The 17,788-nt window shown below is 48.5% G+C and overlaps 1 long non-coding RNA gene across 1 annotated transcript in view; it reads left to right on the forward strand.

Moving 5' to 3' along the window:
• LOC135463819 (uncharacterized) overlaps positions 1-17,788 on the forward strand; it is a 39,003-nt gene that overhangs the window by 1,034 nt on the left and 20,181 nt on the right. The window lies entirely within an intron of this gene.

Genomic DNA, 17,788 nt, shown 5'->3' on the forward strand with positions numbered 1-17,788 from the left:
AGTTATGGATTATTACAGAATTCCTGATACACTAAGACCAGACAAATGGGGACACACAATCACACCTGCCCTGAATCACATATTTTATGCACTTTTTGGCAAGAAAGTCAGAATTACATCTGAAAATTAAATGCATAAAGTTCAAATTTCAACTTACATGGCAAGACTGTCATGCTTCCTACTCAGTTCAAACAGCTTTCAAAATTGAAATTTTTCTTACATTCTTCTGTCCAATGATTTGAGAGCACATTATCAGATAAAATTCGTGGGTCAAGGAGTATCATGCTCAGGGTTTTCAGTCCAGTAGCATTCAGGGCTCGCTGATTTTGATAGTTCTGAGAGTTAAAACATTTTAGTAAGTGGAAAACTGATTGTGGCCTGCCAGCTAAGCACATCATAGGATGTGTGAGTCCTGTTTTCATTTGTTTAGTCATGGTTTTCACTAAGCCCATAGCGATAGTTGAGAAGGGATTAGTATTGGTCCACATGAGTGCGCGAAGGAAATTTATAGGCTGTTTGCCTTACAAAAATAAAGAGAGAAAAATTTTGTGTTGCTTTACATGAGTGATCATGAGCATTACTGCTTCCCCTTGTGTAGAAATGCTTTGCTACATGTCGTGCGCATTACTCTTTCCCTTTGTGTGGAAATTTTCTGATACATGTTATGCACATTACTGTTTCCCTTTGTGTGGAAATGCTTTCCTACATGTCATGCGCATTACTATTTCACCTTGTGTGGAAATGCTTTGGTACATGTCATGTGCATTACTATTTCACCTTGTGGGGAAATGCTTTGCTACATGTCATGTGCATTACTGTTTCACCTTGTGGGGAAATACTTAGCTACATGTCATGTGCATTACTGTTTCACCTTGTGGGGAAATACTTAGCTACATGTCATGTGCATTACTGTTTCACCTTGTGGGGAAATACTTAGCTACATGTCATGTGCATTACTGTTTCACCTTGTGGAGAAATACTTAGCTACATGTCATGTGCATTACTGTTTCACCTTGTTTGGAAATGCTTTGCTACATTTTTCTTCAATCATACAAATAAATAAACGTTTCTGTGCTTTTTCACCATATCTGTTGTAATATGGAGATTTTTTTTCTCAAAAGTACAGTGGATCAATGATAGTGATTTTGTTCATTTTGTTCTTGTGGAACATCTCGTTAGCTCATGAAATATTACATTCTCTGTTTAAATGGAGCTTTGTTTTGGTTTATGATTTGGTTCATGTCCTGCAGCCAAAGATAATACAGCCAAGAGTATCTCGCACAGCACTGTGTGACCACAACTTGTGGACAGCTCCATGACCTACAGCCAAGAGTATCTCGCACGGCACTGTGTGACCACAACTTGTGGACAGCTCCATGACCTACAGCCAAGAGTATCTCGCACGGCACTGTGTGACCACAACTTGTGGACAGCTCCATGACCTACAGCCAAGAGTATCTCGCACGGCACTGTGTGACCACAACTTGTGGACAGCTCCATGACCTACAGCCAAGAGTATCTCGCACGTCTCTGTGTGACCACAACTTGTGGACAGCTCCATGACCTAATGTCAAGAGTATCTCGCACGGCACTGTGTGACCACAACTTGTGGACAGCTCCATGACCTACAGCCAAGAGTATCTCGCACATCTCTGTGTGACCACAACTTGTGGACAGTTCCATGACCTAATGTCAAGAATATCTCGCACGGCACTGTGTGACCACAACTTGTGGACAGCTCCATGACCTACAGCCAAGAGTATCTCGCACGTCTCTGTGTGACCACAACTTGTAAGACAGCTCCATGACCTAATGCCAAGAGTATCTCGCACGTCTCTGTGTGACCACAACTTGTGGACAGCTCCATGACCTAATGCCAAGAGTATCTCGCACGGCACTGTGTGACCACAACTTGTGGACAGCTGCATGACCTACAGCCAAGAGTATCTCGCACGTCTCTGTGTGACCACAACTTGTAAGACAGCTCCATGACCTACAGCCAAGAGTATCTCGCACGGCACTGTGTGACCACAACTTGTGGACAGCTCCATATGACCTACAGCCAAGAGTATCTTGCACGTCTCTGTGTGACCACAACTTGTGGACAGCTCCATATGACCTACAGCCAAGAGTATCTCGCACGTCTCTGTGTGACCACAACTTGTGGACAGCTCCATGACCTACAGCCAAGAGTATCTCGCACGTGTCTTTGTGACCACAACTTGTGGACAGCTCCATGACCTACAGCCAAGAGTATCTCGCACGGCACTGTGTGACCACAACTTGTGGACAGCTCCATATGACCTACAGCCAAGAGTATCTCGCACGGCACTGTGTGACTACAACTTGTGGACAGCTCCATATGACCTACAGCCAAGAGTATCTCGCACGTGTCTTTGTGACCACAACTTGTGGACAGCTCCATGACCTACAGCCAAGAGTATCTCGCACGGCACTGTGTGACCACAACTTGTGGACAGCTCCATATGACCTACAGCCAAGAGTATCTCGCACGGCACTGTGTGACTACAACTTGTGGACAGCTCCATATGACCTACAGCCAAGAGTATCTTGCACGTCTCTGTGTGACCACAACTTGTGGACAGCTCCATGACCTACAGCCAAGAGTATCTCGCACGTCTCTGTGTGACCACAAGTTGTAGACAGCTCCATGACCTACAGCCAAGAGTATCTCGCACGTCTCTGTGTGACCACAAGTTGTGGACAGCTCCATGACCTACAGCCAAGAGTATCTCGCATGTCTCTGTGTGACCACAAGTTGTGGACAGCTCCATGACCTACAGCCAAGAGTATCTCGCACGTCTCTGTGTGACCACAACTTGTGGACAGCTCCATGACCTACAGCCAAGAGTATCTTGCACGTCTCTGTGTGACCACAACTTGTAAGACATCTCCATGACCTAATGTCAAGAGTATCTCGCACGTCTCTGTGTGACCACAACTTGTGGACAGCTCCATGACCTAATGCCAAGAGTATCTCGCACGGCACTGTGTGACCACAACTTGTGGACAGCTGCATGACCTACAGCCAAGAGTATCTCGCACGTCTCTGTGTGACCACAACTTGTAAGACAGCTCCATGACCTACAGCCAAGAGTATCTCGCACGGCACTGTGTGACCACAATTTGTGGACAGCTCCATATGACCTACAGCCAAGAGTATCTTGCACGTCTCTGTGTGACCACAACTTGTGGACAGCTCCATGACCTACAGCCAAGAGTATATCGCACGTCTCTGTGTGACCACAACTTGTGGACAGCTCCATGACCTACGGCCAAGAGTATCTCGCACGGCACTGTGTGACCATAACTTGTTGACAGCTCCATATCACCTACAGCCAAGAGTATCTCGCACGGCACTGTGTGACCACAACTTGTGGACAGCTCCATGACCTACAGCCAAGAGTATCTCGCACGTCTCTGTGTGACCACAACTTGTAAGACAGCTCCATGACCTACAGCCAAGAGTATCTCGCACGTCTCTGTGTGACCACAACTTGTGGACAGCTCCATGACCTACAGCCAAGAGTATCTCGCACGTCTCTGTGTGACCACAACTTGTGGACAGCTCCATGACCTACAGCCAAGAGTATCTCGCACGTCTCTGTGTGACCACAACTTGTGGAAAGCTCCATGACCTACAGCCAAGAGTATCTCGCACGTCTCTGTGTGACCACAACTTGTGGACAGCTCCATATGACCTACAGCCAAGAGTATCTCGCACGTCTCTGTGTGACCACAACTTGTGGACAGCTCCAAATGATCTACAGCCAAGAGTATCTCGCACGTCTCTGTGTGACCACAACTTGTGGACAGCTCCATGACCTACAGCCAAGAGTATCTCGCACGTCTCTGTGTGACCACAACTTGTGGACAGCTCTATGACCTACAGCCAAGAGTATCTCGCACGTCTCTGTGTGACCACAACTTGTGGACAGCTCCATATGACCTACAGCCAAAAGTATCTCGCACGTCTCTGTGTGACCACAACTTGTGGACAGCTCCATGACCTAATGCCAAGAGTATCTCGCACATCTCTGTGTGACCACAACTTGTGGACAGCTCCATGACCTAATGCCAAGAGTATCTCGCACGTCTCTGTGTGACCACAACTTGTAAGACAGCTCCATGACCTAATGCCAAGAGTATCTCGCACATCTCTGTGTGACCACAACTTGTGGACAGCTCCATGACCTAATGCCAAGAGTATCTCGCACGGCACTGTGTGACCACAACTTGTGGACAGCTGCATGACCTACAGCCAAGAGTATCTCGCACGTCTCTGTGTGACCACAACTTGTGGACAGCTCCATGACCTACAGCCAAGAGTATCTCGCACGGCACTATGTGACCACAACTTGTGGACAGCTCCATATGACCTACAGCCAAGAGTATCTCGCACGGCACTGTGTGACTACAACTTGTGGACAGCTCCATATGACCTACAGCCAAGAGTATCTTGCACGTCTCTGTGTGACCACAACTTGTGGACAGCTCCATGACCTACAGCCAAGAGTATCTCGCACGTCTCTGTGTGACCACAAGTTGTAGACAGCTCCATGACCTACAGCCAAGAGTATCTCGCACGTCTCTGTGTGACCACAAGTTGTGGACAGCTCCATGACCTACAGCCAAGAGTATCTCGCATGTCTCTGTGTGACCACAAGTTGTGGACAGCTCCATGACCTACAGCCAAGAGTATCTCGCACGTCTCTGTGTGACCACAACTTGTGGACAGCTCCATGACCTACAGCCAAGAGTATCTTGCACGTCTCTGTGTGACCACAACTTGTAAGACAGCTCCATGACCTAATGCCAAGAGTATCTCGCACGTCTCTGTGTGACCACAACTTGTGGACAGCTCCATGACCTAATGCCAAGAGTATCTCGCACGGCACTGTGTGACCACAACTTGTGGACAGCTGCATGACTTACAGCCAAGAGTATCTCGCACGTCTCTGTGTGACCACAACTTGTAAGACAGCTCCATGACCTACAGCCAAGAGTATCTCGCACGGCACTGTGTGACCACAATTTGTGGACAGCTCCATATGACCTACAGCCAAGAGTATCTTGCACGTCTCTGTGTGACCACAACTTGTGGACAGCTCCATGACCTACAGCCAAGAGTATCTCGCACGTCTCTGTGTGACCACAACTTGTGGACAGCTCCATGACCTACGGCCAAGAGTATCTCGCACGGCACTGTGTGACCATAACTTGTTGACAGCTCAATATGACCTACAGCCAAGAGTATCTCGCACGGCACTGTGTGACCACAACTTGTGGACAGCTCCATGACCTACAGCCAAGAGTATCTCGCACGTCTCTGTGTGACCACAACTTGTGGACAGCTCCATGACCTACAGCCAAGAGTATCTTGCACGTCTCTGTGTGACCACAACTTGTGGACAGCTCCATATGACCTACAGCTAAGAGTATCTCGCACGTCTCTGTGTGACCACAACTTGTGGACAGCTCCAAATGATCTACAGCCAAGAGTATGTCGCACGTCTGTGTGTGACCACAACTTGTGGACAGCTCCATGACCTACAGCCAAGAGTATCTCGCACGTCTCTGTGTGACCACAACTTGTGGACAGCTCCATGACCTACAGCCAAGAGTATCTCGCACGTCTCTGTGTGACCACAACTTGTGGACAGCTCCATATGACCTACAGCCAAGAGTATCTCGCACGTCTCTGTGTGACCACAACTTGTGGACAGCTCCATGACCTACAGCCAAGAGTATCTCGCACGTCTCTGTGTGACCACAACTTGTGGACAGCTCCATGACCTAATGCCAAGAGTATCTCGCACATCTCTGTGTGACCACAACTTGTGGACAGCTCCATGACCTAATGCCAAGAGTATCTTGCACGGCACTGTGTGACCACAACTTGTGGACAGCTCCATGACCTAATGCCAAGAGTATCTCGCACGTCTTTGTGTGACCACAACTTGTGGACAACTCCATGACCTAATGCCAAGAGTATCTCGCACGTCTCTGTGTGACCACAACTTGTGGACAGCTCCATGACCTACAGCCAAGAGTATTTTGCACGTGTCTGTATTACCACAACTTGTGGACAGCTCCATATGACCTACAGCCAAGAGTATCTCGCACGTCTCTGTGTGACCACAACTTGTGGACAGCTCCAAATGATCTACAGCCAAGAGTATCTCGCACGTCTCTGTGTGACCACAACTTGTGGACAGCTCCATGACCTACAGCCAAGAGTATCTCGCACGTCTCTGTGTGACCACAACTTGTGGACGGCTCCATATGACCTACAGCCAAAAGTATCTCGCACGTCTCTGTGTGACCACAACTTGTGGACAGCTCCATGACCTAATGCCAAGAGTATCTTGCACATCTCTGTGTGACCACAACTTGTGGACAGCTCCATGACCTAATGCCAAGAGTATCTTGCACGGCACTGTGTGACCACAACTTGTGGACAGCTCCATATGACCTACAGCCAAGAGTATCTCGCACGGCACTGTGTGACCACAACTTGTGGACAGCTCCATGACCTACAGCCAAGAGTATCTCGCACGTCTCTGTGTGACCACAACTTGTAAGACAGCTCCATGACCTAATGCCAAGAGTATCTCGCACGTCTCTGTGTGACCACAACTTGTGGACAGTTCCATGACCTAATGCCAAGAGTATCTCGCACGGCACTGTGTGACCACAACTTGTGGAGAGCTGCATGACCTACAGCCAAGAGTATCTCGCACGTCTGTGTGTGACCACAACTTGTAAGACAGCTCCATGACCTACAGCCAAGAGTATCTTGCACGGCACTGTGTGACCACAACTTGTGGACAGCTCCATATGACCTACAGCCAAGAGTATCTTGCACGTCTCTGTGTGACCACAACTTGTGGACAGCTCCATATGACCTACAGCCAAGAGTATCTCGCACGTCTCTGTGTGACCACAACTTGTGGACAGCTCCATCACCTACAGCCAAGAGTATCTCGCACATCTCTTTGTGACCACAACTTGTGGACAGCTCCATGACCTACAGCCAAGAGTATCTCGCACGGCATTGTGTGACCACAACTTGTGGACAGCTCCATATGACCTACAGCCAAGAGTATCTCGCACGGCACTGTGTGACTACAACTTGTGGACAGCTCCATATGACCTACAGCCAAGAGTATCTTGCACGTCTCTGTGTGACCACAACTTGTGGACAGCTCCATGACCTACAGCCAAGAGTATCTCGCACGTCTCTGTGTGACCACAAGTTGTAGACAGCTCCATGACCTACAGCCAAGAGTATCTCGCACGTCTCTGTGTGACCACAAGTTGTGGACAGCTCCATGACCTACAGCCAAGAGTATCTCGCATGTCACTGTGTGACCACAAGTTGTGGACAGCTCCATGACCTACAGCCAAGAGTATCTCGCACGTCTCTGTGTGACCACAACTTGTGGACAGCTCCATGACCTACAGCCAAGAGTATCTTGCACGTCTCTGTGTGACCACAACTTGTAAGACAGCTCCATGACCTAATGCCAAGAGTATCTCGCACGTCTCTGTGTGACCACAACTTGTGGAAAGCTCCATGACCTTATGCCAAGAGTATCTCGCACGGCACTGTGTGACCACAACTTGTGGACAGCTGCATGACCTACAGCCAAGAGTATCTCGCACGTCTCTGTGTGACCACAACTTGTAAGACAGCTCCATGACCTACAGACAAGAGTATCTCGCACGGCACTGTGTGACCACAATTTGTGGACAGCTCCATATGACCTACAGCCAAGAGTATCTTGCACGTCTCTGTGTGACCACAACTTGTGGACAGCTCCATGACCTACAGCCAAGAGTATCTCGCACGTCTCTGTGTGACCACAACTTGTGGACAGCTCCATGACCTACGGCCAAGAGTATCTCGCACGGCACTGTGTGACCATAACTTGTTGACAGCTCCATATGACCTACAGCCAAGAGTATCTCGCACGGCACTGTGTGACCACAACTTGTGGACAGCTCCATGACCTACAGCCAAGAGTATCTAGCACGTCTCTGTGTGACGACAACTTGTAAGACAGCTCCATGACCTACAGCCAAGAGTATCTCGCACGTCTCTGTGTGACCACAACTTGTGGACAGCTCCATGACCTACAGCCAAGAGTATCTCGCACGTCTCTGTGTGACCACAACTTGTGGACAGCTCCATGACCTACAGCCAAGAGTATCTCGCACGTCTCTGTGTGACCACAACTTGTAAGACAGCTCCATGACCTACAGCCAAGAGTATCTCGCACGTCTCTGTGTGACCACAACTTGTGGACAGCTCCATATGACCTACAGCCAAAAGTATCTTGCACGTCTCTGTGTGACCACAACTTGTGGACAGCTCCATGACCTACAGCCAAGAGTATCTCGCACATCTCTGTGTGACCACAACTTGTGGACAGCTCCATGACCTAATGCCAAGAGTATCTTGCACGGCACTGTGTGACCACAACTTGTGGACAGCTCCATGACCTAATGCCAAGAGTATCTCGCATGTCTTTGTGTGACCACAACTTGTGGACAACTCCATGACCTAATGCCAAGAGTATCTCGCACGTCTCTGTGTGACCACAACTTGTGGACAGCTCCATGACCTACAGCCAAGAGTATCTCGCACGTCTCTGTGTGACCACAACTTGTGGACAGCTCCATGACCTACAGCCAAGAGTATCTCGCACGTCTCTGTGTGACCACAACTTGTGGACAGCTCCATATGACCTACAGCCAAGAGTATCTCGCACGTCTCTGTGTGACCACAACTTGTGGACAGCTCTATGACCTACAGCCAAGAGTATCTCGCACGTCTCTGTGTGACCACAACTTGTGGACAGCTCTATGACCTACAGCCAAGAGTATCTCGCACGTCTCTGTGTGACCACAACTTGTGGACAGCTCCATGACCTACAGCCAAGAGTATCTCGCACGTCTGTGTGTGACCACAACTTGTGGACAGCTCTATGACCTACAGCCAAGAGTATCTCGCACGTCTCTGTGTGACCACAACTTGTAGACATCTCCATGACCTACAGCCAAGAGTATCTCGCACGTCTCTGTGTGACCACAAGTTGTAGACAGCTCCATGACCTACAGCCAAGAGTATCTCGCACGTCTCTGTGTGACCACAACTTGTAAGACAGCTCCATGACCTACAGCCAAGAGTATCTCGCACGTCTCTGTGTGACCACAAGTTGTGGACAGCTCCATGACCTACAGCCAAGAGTATCTCGCACGTCTCTGTGTGACCACAACTTGTGGACAGCTCCATGACCTACAGCCAAGAGTATCTCGCACGTCTCTGTGTGACCACAACTTGTAAGACAGCTCCATGACCTACAGCCAAGAGTATCTCGCACGTCTCTGTGTGACCACAACTTGTGGACAGCTCCATGACCTACAGCCAAGAGTATCTTGCACGTCTCTGTGTGACCACAACTTGTGGACAGCTCCATATGACCTACAGCCAAGAGTATCTCGCACGTCTCTGTGTGACCACAACTTGTGGACAGCTCCAAATGATCTACAGCCAAGAGTATCTCACACGTCTCTGTGTGACCACAACTTGTGGACAGCTCCATGACCTACAGCCAAGAGTATCTCGCACGTCTCTGTGTGACCACAACTTGTGGACAGCTCCATGACCTACAGCCAAGAGTATCTCGCACGTCTCTGTGTGACCACAACTTGTGGACAGCTCCATGACCTACAGCCAAAAGTATCTCGCACGTCTCTGTGTGACCACAACTTGTGGACAGCTCCATGACCTAATGCCAAGAGTATCTTGCACATCTCTGTGTGACCACAACTTGTGGACAGCTCCATGACATAATGCCAAGAGTATCTTGCACGGCACTGTGTGACCACAACTTGTGGACAGCTCCATATGACCTACAGCCAAGAGTATCTCGCACGGCACTGTGTGACTACAACTTGTGGACAGCTCCATATGACCTACAGCCAAGAGTATCTTGCACGTCTCTGTGTGACCACAACTTGTGGACAGCTCCATGACCTACAGCCAAGAGTATCTCGCACGTCTCTGTGTGACCACAAGTTGTAGACAGCTCCATGACCTACAGCCAAGAGTATCTCGCACGTCTCTGTGTGACCACAAGTTGTGGACAGCTCCATGACCTACAGCCAAGAGTATCTCGCACGTCTCTGTGTGACCACAAGTTGTGGACAGCTCCATGACCTACAGCCAAGAGTATCTCGCACGTCTCTGTGTGACCACAACTTGTGGACAGCTCCATGACCTACAGCCAAGAGTATTCGCACGTCTTTGTGTGACCACAACTTGTGGACAGCTTTATGACCTACAGCCAAGAGTATCTCGCACGTCTTTGTGTGACGACAACTTGTGGACAGCTCTATGACCTACAGCCAAGAGTATCTCGCACGTCTCTGTGTGACGACAACTTGTGGACAGCTCTATGACCTACAGCCAAGAGTATCTCGCACGTCTCTGTGTGACCACAGCTTGTGGACAGCTCCATGACCTACAGCCAAGAGTATCTCGCACGTCTGTGTGTGACCACAACTTGTGGACAGCTCTATGACCTACAGCCAAGAGTATCTCGCACGTCTCTGTGTGACCACAACTTGTAGACAGCTCCATGACCTACAGCCAAGAGTATCTCGCACGTCTCTGTGTGACCACAACTTGTAGACAGCTCCATGACCTACAGCCAAGAGTATCTCGCACGTCTCTGTGTGACCACAACTTGTAAGACAGCTCCATGACCTACAGCCAAGAGTATCTCGCACGTCTCTGTGTGACCACAACTTGTGGACAGCTCCATGACCTACAGCCAAGAGTATCTCGCACGTCTCTGTGTGACCACAACTTGTGGACAGCTCCATGACCTACAGCCAAGAGTATCTCGCACGTCTCTGTGTGACCACAACTTGTAAGACAGCTCCATGACCTACAGCCAAGAGTATCTCGCACGTCTCTGTGTGACCACAACTTGTGGACAGCTCCATGACCTACAGCCAAGAGTATCTTGCACGTCTCTGTGTGACCACAACTTGTGGACAGCTCCATATGACCTACAGCTAAGAGTATCTCGCACGTCTCTGTGTGACCACAACTTGTGGACAGCTCCAAATGATCTACAGCCAAGAGTATCTCGCACGTCTCTGTGTGACCACAACTTGTGGACAGCTCCATGACCTACAGCCAAGAGTATCTCGCACGTCTCTGTGTGACCACAACTTGTGGACAGCTCCATGACCTACAGCCAAGAGTATCTCGCACGTCTCTGTGTGACCACAACTTGTGGACAGCTCCATATGACCTACAGTCAAGAGTATCTCGCACGTCTCTGTGTGACCACAACTTGTGGACAGCTCCATGTTCTACAGCCAAGAGTATCTCGCACGTCTCTGTGTGACCACAACTTGTGGACAACTCCATGACCTAATGCCAAGAGTATCTCGCACGTGTCTGTGTGACCACAACTTGTGGACAGCTCCATGACCTACAGCCAAGAGTATCTCGCACGTCTCTGTGTGACCACAACTTGTGGACAGCTCCATGACCTACAGCCAAGAGTATCTCGCACGTCTCTGTGTGACCACAACTTGTGGACAGCTCCATATGACCTACAGCCAAGAGTATCTCGCACGTCTCTGTGTGACCACAACTTGTGGACAGCTCTATGACCTACAGCCAAGAGTATCTCGCACGTCTCTGTGTGACCACAACTTGTGGACAGCTCTATGACCTACAGCCAAGAGTATCTCGCACGTCTCTGTGTGACCACAACTTGTGGACAGCTCCATGACCTACAGCCAAGAGTATCTCGCACGTCTGTGTGTGACCACAACTTGTGGACAGCTCTATGACCTACAGCCAAGAGTATCTCGCACGTCTCTGTGTGACCACAACTTGTAGACATCTCCATGACCTACAGCCAAGAGTATCTCGCACGTCTCTGTGTGACCACAAGTTGTAGACAGCTCCATGACCTACAGCCAAGAGTATCTCGCACGTCTCTGTGTGACCACAACTTGTAAGACAGCTCCATGACCTACAGCCAAGAGTATCTCGCACGTCTCTGTGTGACCACAACTTGTGGACAGCTCCATGACCTACAGCCAAGAGTATCTCGCACGTCTCTGTGTGACCACAACTTGTGGACAGCTCCATGACCTACAGCCAAGAGATCTTGCACGTCTCTGTGTGACCACAACTTGTGGACAGCCCCATGACCTAATGCCAAGAGTATCTCGCACGTCTCTGTGTGACCACAACTTGTGGACAGCTCCATGACCTAATGCCAAGAGTATCTCGCACGTCTCTGTGTGACCACAACTTGTGGACAGCTCCATGACCTACAGCCAAGAGTATCTCGCACGTCTCTGTGTGACCACAACTTGTGGACAGCTCCATGACCTACAGCCAAGAGTATCTCGCACGTCTCTGTGTGACCACAACTTGTGGACAGCTCCATGACCTACAGCCAAGAGTATCTCGCACGTCTCTGTGTGACCACAACTTGTGGACAGCTCCATGACCTACAGCCAAGAGTATGTCGCACGTCTCTGTGTGACCACAACTTGTGGACAGCTCCATGACTTACAGCCAAGAGTATCTCGCACGTCTCTGTGTGACCACAACTTGTGGACAGCTCCATGACCTACAGCCAAGAGTATCTCGCACGTCTCTGTGTGACCACAACTTGTGGACAGCTCCATATGACCTACAGCCAAAAGTATCTCGCACGTCTCTGTGTGACCACAACTTGTAGACAGCTCCATGACCTAATGCCAAGAGTATCTCGCACATCTCTGTGTGACCACAACTTGTGGACAGATCCATAACCTAATGCCAAGAGTATCTTGCACGGCACTGTGTGACCACAACTTGTGGACACCTCCATGACCTAATGCCAAGAGTATCTCGCACGTCTTTGTGTGACCACAACTTGTGGTCAACTTCATGACCTAATGCCAAGAGTATCTCGCACGTCTCTGTGTGACCACAACTTGTGGACAGCTCCATGACCTACAGCCAAGAGTATCTCGCACGTCTCTGTGTGACCACAACTTGTGGACAGCTCTATGACCTACAGCCAAGAGTATCTCGCACGTCTCTGTGTGACCACAACTTGTGGACAGCTCCATATGACCTACAGCCAAGAGTATCTCGCACGTCTCTGTGTGACCACAACTTGTGGACAGCTCCATATGACCTACAGCCAAGAGTATCTCGCACGTCTCTGTGTGACCACAACTTGTGGACAGCTCTATGACCTACAGCCAAGAGTATCTCGCACGTCTCTGTGTGACCACAACTTGTGGACAGCTCTATGACCTACAGCGAAGAGTATCTCGCACGTCTCTGTGTGACCACAGCTTGTGGACAGCTCCATGACCTACAGCCAAGAGTATCTCGCACGTCTGTGTGTGACCACAACTTGTGGACAGCTCTATGACCTACAGCCAAGAGTATCTCGCACGTCTCTGTGTGACCACAACTTGTAGACAGCTCCATGACCTACAGCCAAGAGTATCTCGCACGTCTCTGTGTGACCACAAGTTGTAGACAGCTCCATGACCTACAGCCAAGAGTATCTCGCACGTCTCTGTGTGACCACAACTTGTAAGACAGCTCCATGACCTACAGCCAAGAGTATCTCGCACGTCTCTGTGTGACCACAACTTGTGGACAGCTCCATGACCTACAGCCAAGAGTATCTCGCACGTCTCTGTGTGACCACAACTTGTGGACAGCTCCATGACCTACAGCCAAGAGTATCTCGCACGACTCTGTGTGACCACAACTTGTGGACAGCTCCATGACCTACAGCCAAGAGTATCTCGCACGTCTCTGTGTGACCACAACTTGTGGACAGCTCCTTGATCTAATGCCAAGAGTATCTCGCACGTCTCTGTGTGACCACAACTTGTGGACAGCTCCATATGACCTACAGCCAAGAGTATCTCGCACGTCTCTGTGTGACCACAACTTGTGGACAGCTCCATATGACCTACAGCCAAGAGTATCTCGCACGTCTCTGTGTGACCACAACTTGTGGACAGCTCCATGACCTACAGCCAAGAGTATCTCGCACGTCTCTGTGTGACCACAACTTGTGGACAGCTCCATGACCTAATGCCAAGAGTATCTCGCACATCTCTGTGTGACCACAACTTGTGGACAGCTCCATGACCTAATGCCAAGAGTATCTTGCACGGCACTGTGTGACCACAACTTGTGGACAGCTCCATGACCTAATGCCAAGGGTATCTTGCACGTCTTTGTGTGACCACAACTTGTGGACTGCTCTATGACCTACAGCCAAGAGTATCTTGCACGTCTCTGTGTGACCACAGCTTGTGGACAGCTCTATGACCTACAGCCAAGAGTATCTCGCACGTCTCTGTGTGACCACAACTTGTGGACAGCTCCATGACCTACAGCCAAGAGTATGTCGCACGTCTGTGTGTGACCACAACTTGTGGACAGCTCTATGACCTACAGCCAAGAGTATCTCGCACGTCTCTGTGTGACCACAACTTGTAGACAGCTCCATGACCTACAGCCAAGAGTATCTCGCACGTCTCTGTGTGACCACAAGTTGTAGACAGCTCCATGACCTACAGCCAAGAGTATCTCGCACGTCTCTGTGTGACCACAACTTGTAGACAGCTCCATGACCTACAGCCAAGAGTATCTTGCACGTCTCTGTGTGACCACAACTTGTGGACAGCTCCATGACCAACAGCCAAGAGTATCTCGCACTTCTCTGTGTGACCACAACTTGTAGACAGCTCCATGATCAACAGCCAAGAGTATCTTGCACGTCTCTGTGTGACCACAACTTGTGGACAGCTCCATGACCTAATGCCAAGAGTATCTCGCACGTCTCTGTGTGACCACAACTTGTGGACAGCTCCATGACCTACAGCCAAGAGTATCTCGCACGGCACTGTGTGACCACAACTTGTGGACAGCTCCATGACCAACAGCCAAGAGTATCTTGCACATCTCTGTGTGACCACAACTTGTGGACAGCTCCATGACCTAATGCCAAGAGTATGTCACACGTCTCTGTGTGACCACAACTTGTGGACAGCTCCATGACCTACAGCCAAGAGTATCTCGCACGTCTCTGTGTGACCACAACTTGTGGACAGCTCCATGACCTACAGCCAAGAGTATCTCGCACGTCTCTGTGTTACCACAACTTGTGGACAGCTCCATGACCAACAGCCAAGAGTATCTCGCACGTCTCTGTGTGACCACAACTTGTGGACAGCTCCATGACCTACAGCCAAGAGTATCTCGCACGTCTCTGTGTGACCACAACTTGTGGACAGCTCCATGACCTACAGCCAAGAGTATGTCGCACGTCTCTGTGTGACCACAACTTGTGGACAGCTCCATGACCTACAGCCAAGAGTATCTCGCACGTCTCTGTGTGACCACAACTTGTGGACAGCTCTATGACCTACAGCCAAGTGTATCTCGCACGTCTCTGTGTGACCACAACTTGTGGACAGCTCCATGACCTACAGCCAAGAGTATCTCGCACGTCTCTGTGTGACCACAACTTGTGGACAGCTCCATGACCTACAGCCAAGAGTATCTCGCACGTCTCTGTGTGACCACAACTTGTGGACAGCTCCTTGATCTAATGCCAAGAGTATCTTGCACGTCTCTGTGTGACCACAACTTGTGGACAGCTCCATATGACCTACAGCCAAGAGTATCTCGCACGTCTCTGTGTAACCACAACTTGTGGACAGCTCCATGACCTACAGCCAAGAGTATCTCGCACGTCTCTGTGTGACCACAACTTGTGGACAGCTCCATGACCTACAGCCAAGAGTATCTCGCACGTCTCTGTGTGACCACAACTTGTGGACAGCTCCATGACCTACAGCCAAGAGTATCTCGCACGTCTCTGTGTGACCACAACTTATGGACAGCTCCATAGTCTCCACTCAATTAGGTAACATTCAGGCACAAATATTGCCACAGTGTTCGGGTTTTGCGGATTTAGGTACAGTGCTATGAGACCAAACATCAAAGTGGAAGTAAACGGAAAGTTGATTGTAATCTGTGGCCAGAAAATGGGTAAGGGCAGATAACTTTGCAATTTCTGTTACTCACCTGCTACATATATAGCAATTAGTGACGTCTGCTTCACAGACTATGTTTATGACAACTGATTTCAGGCATTTTGTTGTGTGATGTCAGAGCTGGAAGTTGGCAGACGATCCTGAAAAATTATTCTTGCTAAAAATTGTGATTCTTGGGGAACTGGTTTTAGATTGCTGTACGAGTTAAAACACATTTTTTTTCTCACTGAATTATTCTCAAACAGTGGATGCACGGAATCCTCCATAACTGTGTACATGTGGTAGGATGCTGGTTGTTTGCATTCAGTTGTCTTACCAACAGCTGGCATGTATTTGTTGTGAAGCGAGACAGTATTTTCGCGAAAACAGGAAAATACAAGACGAACGCACGAAACCAATCAGGATAGCTCACAACACTTCAAAAGGAGTGTTCTCCCTTTTTTTTGTTGCCCCGCAGAGGTGTAAAAATGTGATGGCGAACTTCATTTTTCTTTCTTTTGTGTCATGTATTGTGTTTATAAATAAAGAGAAAAGCTGTGCATTTCTCTTTTTTGTTTTTTAGCATCAGAAATATCATTGAGTAATTTGGCTGCACAAATTTAAACATGTTCTTACTTATTCCGCCAGGCATTAACAGTTTGAAGCCTTCATGATAATGCTCCTAGTGATTCAGGTAGTTGTCTAAAGTCCTCTTTAAATGGCTTTGAAGTAAGGTATCAATTGGATTAGGTGCATAATAGAATAGCAAAATAAATATGTGACAGAAATTTAAGGCATCAGAACTGGGGTTGGTGTTTTTATTCTTGTTTGAAATCATTTGTATAAAATAACGAATGAGACTCATGGCATTTTGGTGGTGGTGATAAGGGGGAGGGATGCCTTTCGTTGCCGATTGTAAAAAACAAAAAAAAAACACAAAAATTATCAAGAGCGATAAATCAAGGTAGAGTTGCACCTGTAAATTAAGTTACCTTCCATAAAAAATTTTAACTTTTCCACCTTACAAACTTTTTTTTTCGATCCAAATTAAATTAAATGTTTCAGATTGTGTGCCGTTATGTGAATGTGTACACCGTCTACTTTTCTCCTGTCTGACTGTGTTACTCCAATGTGCTGATCATAATGTTGCCTTTAAATAAACTGAATTTACAATTTAATTTCGTAACAAATTTTTCTGATAGAGGAAATTACATTTTACTAGGATCTTATAAATTGATTGAAAAAAAGATTGATATGTTTTTCAAGAAAGCAAAACATGCTGCTAAGCATTGGTCCATTATTTTGCGGGCAGTTGTTCTAAATGTAACGTTTGATAAACTCCAGATAGAGCTGGAACAGACCAAACTGATTCTAGCAGCTAAACCAAGGCAGATAAAAACGAATTACAGAAACAGGCGTACAAGAGTCAGGCCGCTGAGGAAGTTGCCTGGAGGACAAGAGGCAAAGCTAGCTACATGTAACTATACAGCTGTTCATACAAAACTGCTTACCCACCCACAGTAACGGCAAAATTTGCCAAACTTAGATCCGGAATGGAGCTACCATCACACACAGTTATGGAACATCGGAAGGTGCGCGTCAGCACGCTCATAGGTGAAGTATTAACAGGGAAATATTCAGGTTCCTCAAATGACTAGAA

Source organism: Liolophura sinensis, chromosome 3 (assembly GCF_032854445.1).
Source record: "Liolophura sinensis isolate JHLJ2023 chromosome 3, CUHK_Ljap_v2, whole genome shotgun sequence".
Classification (NCBI taxonomy): domain Eukaryota; kingdom Metazoa; phylum Mollusca; class Polyplacophora; order Chitonida; family Chitonidae; genus Liolophura; species Liolophura sinensis.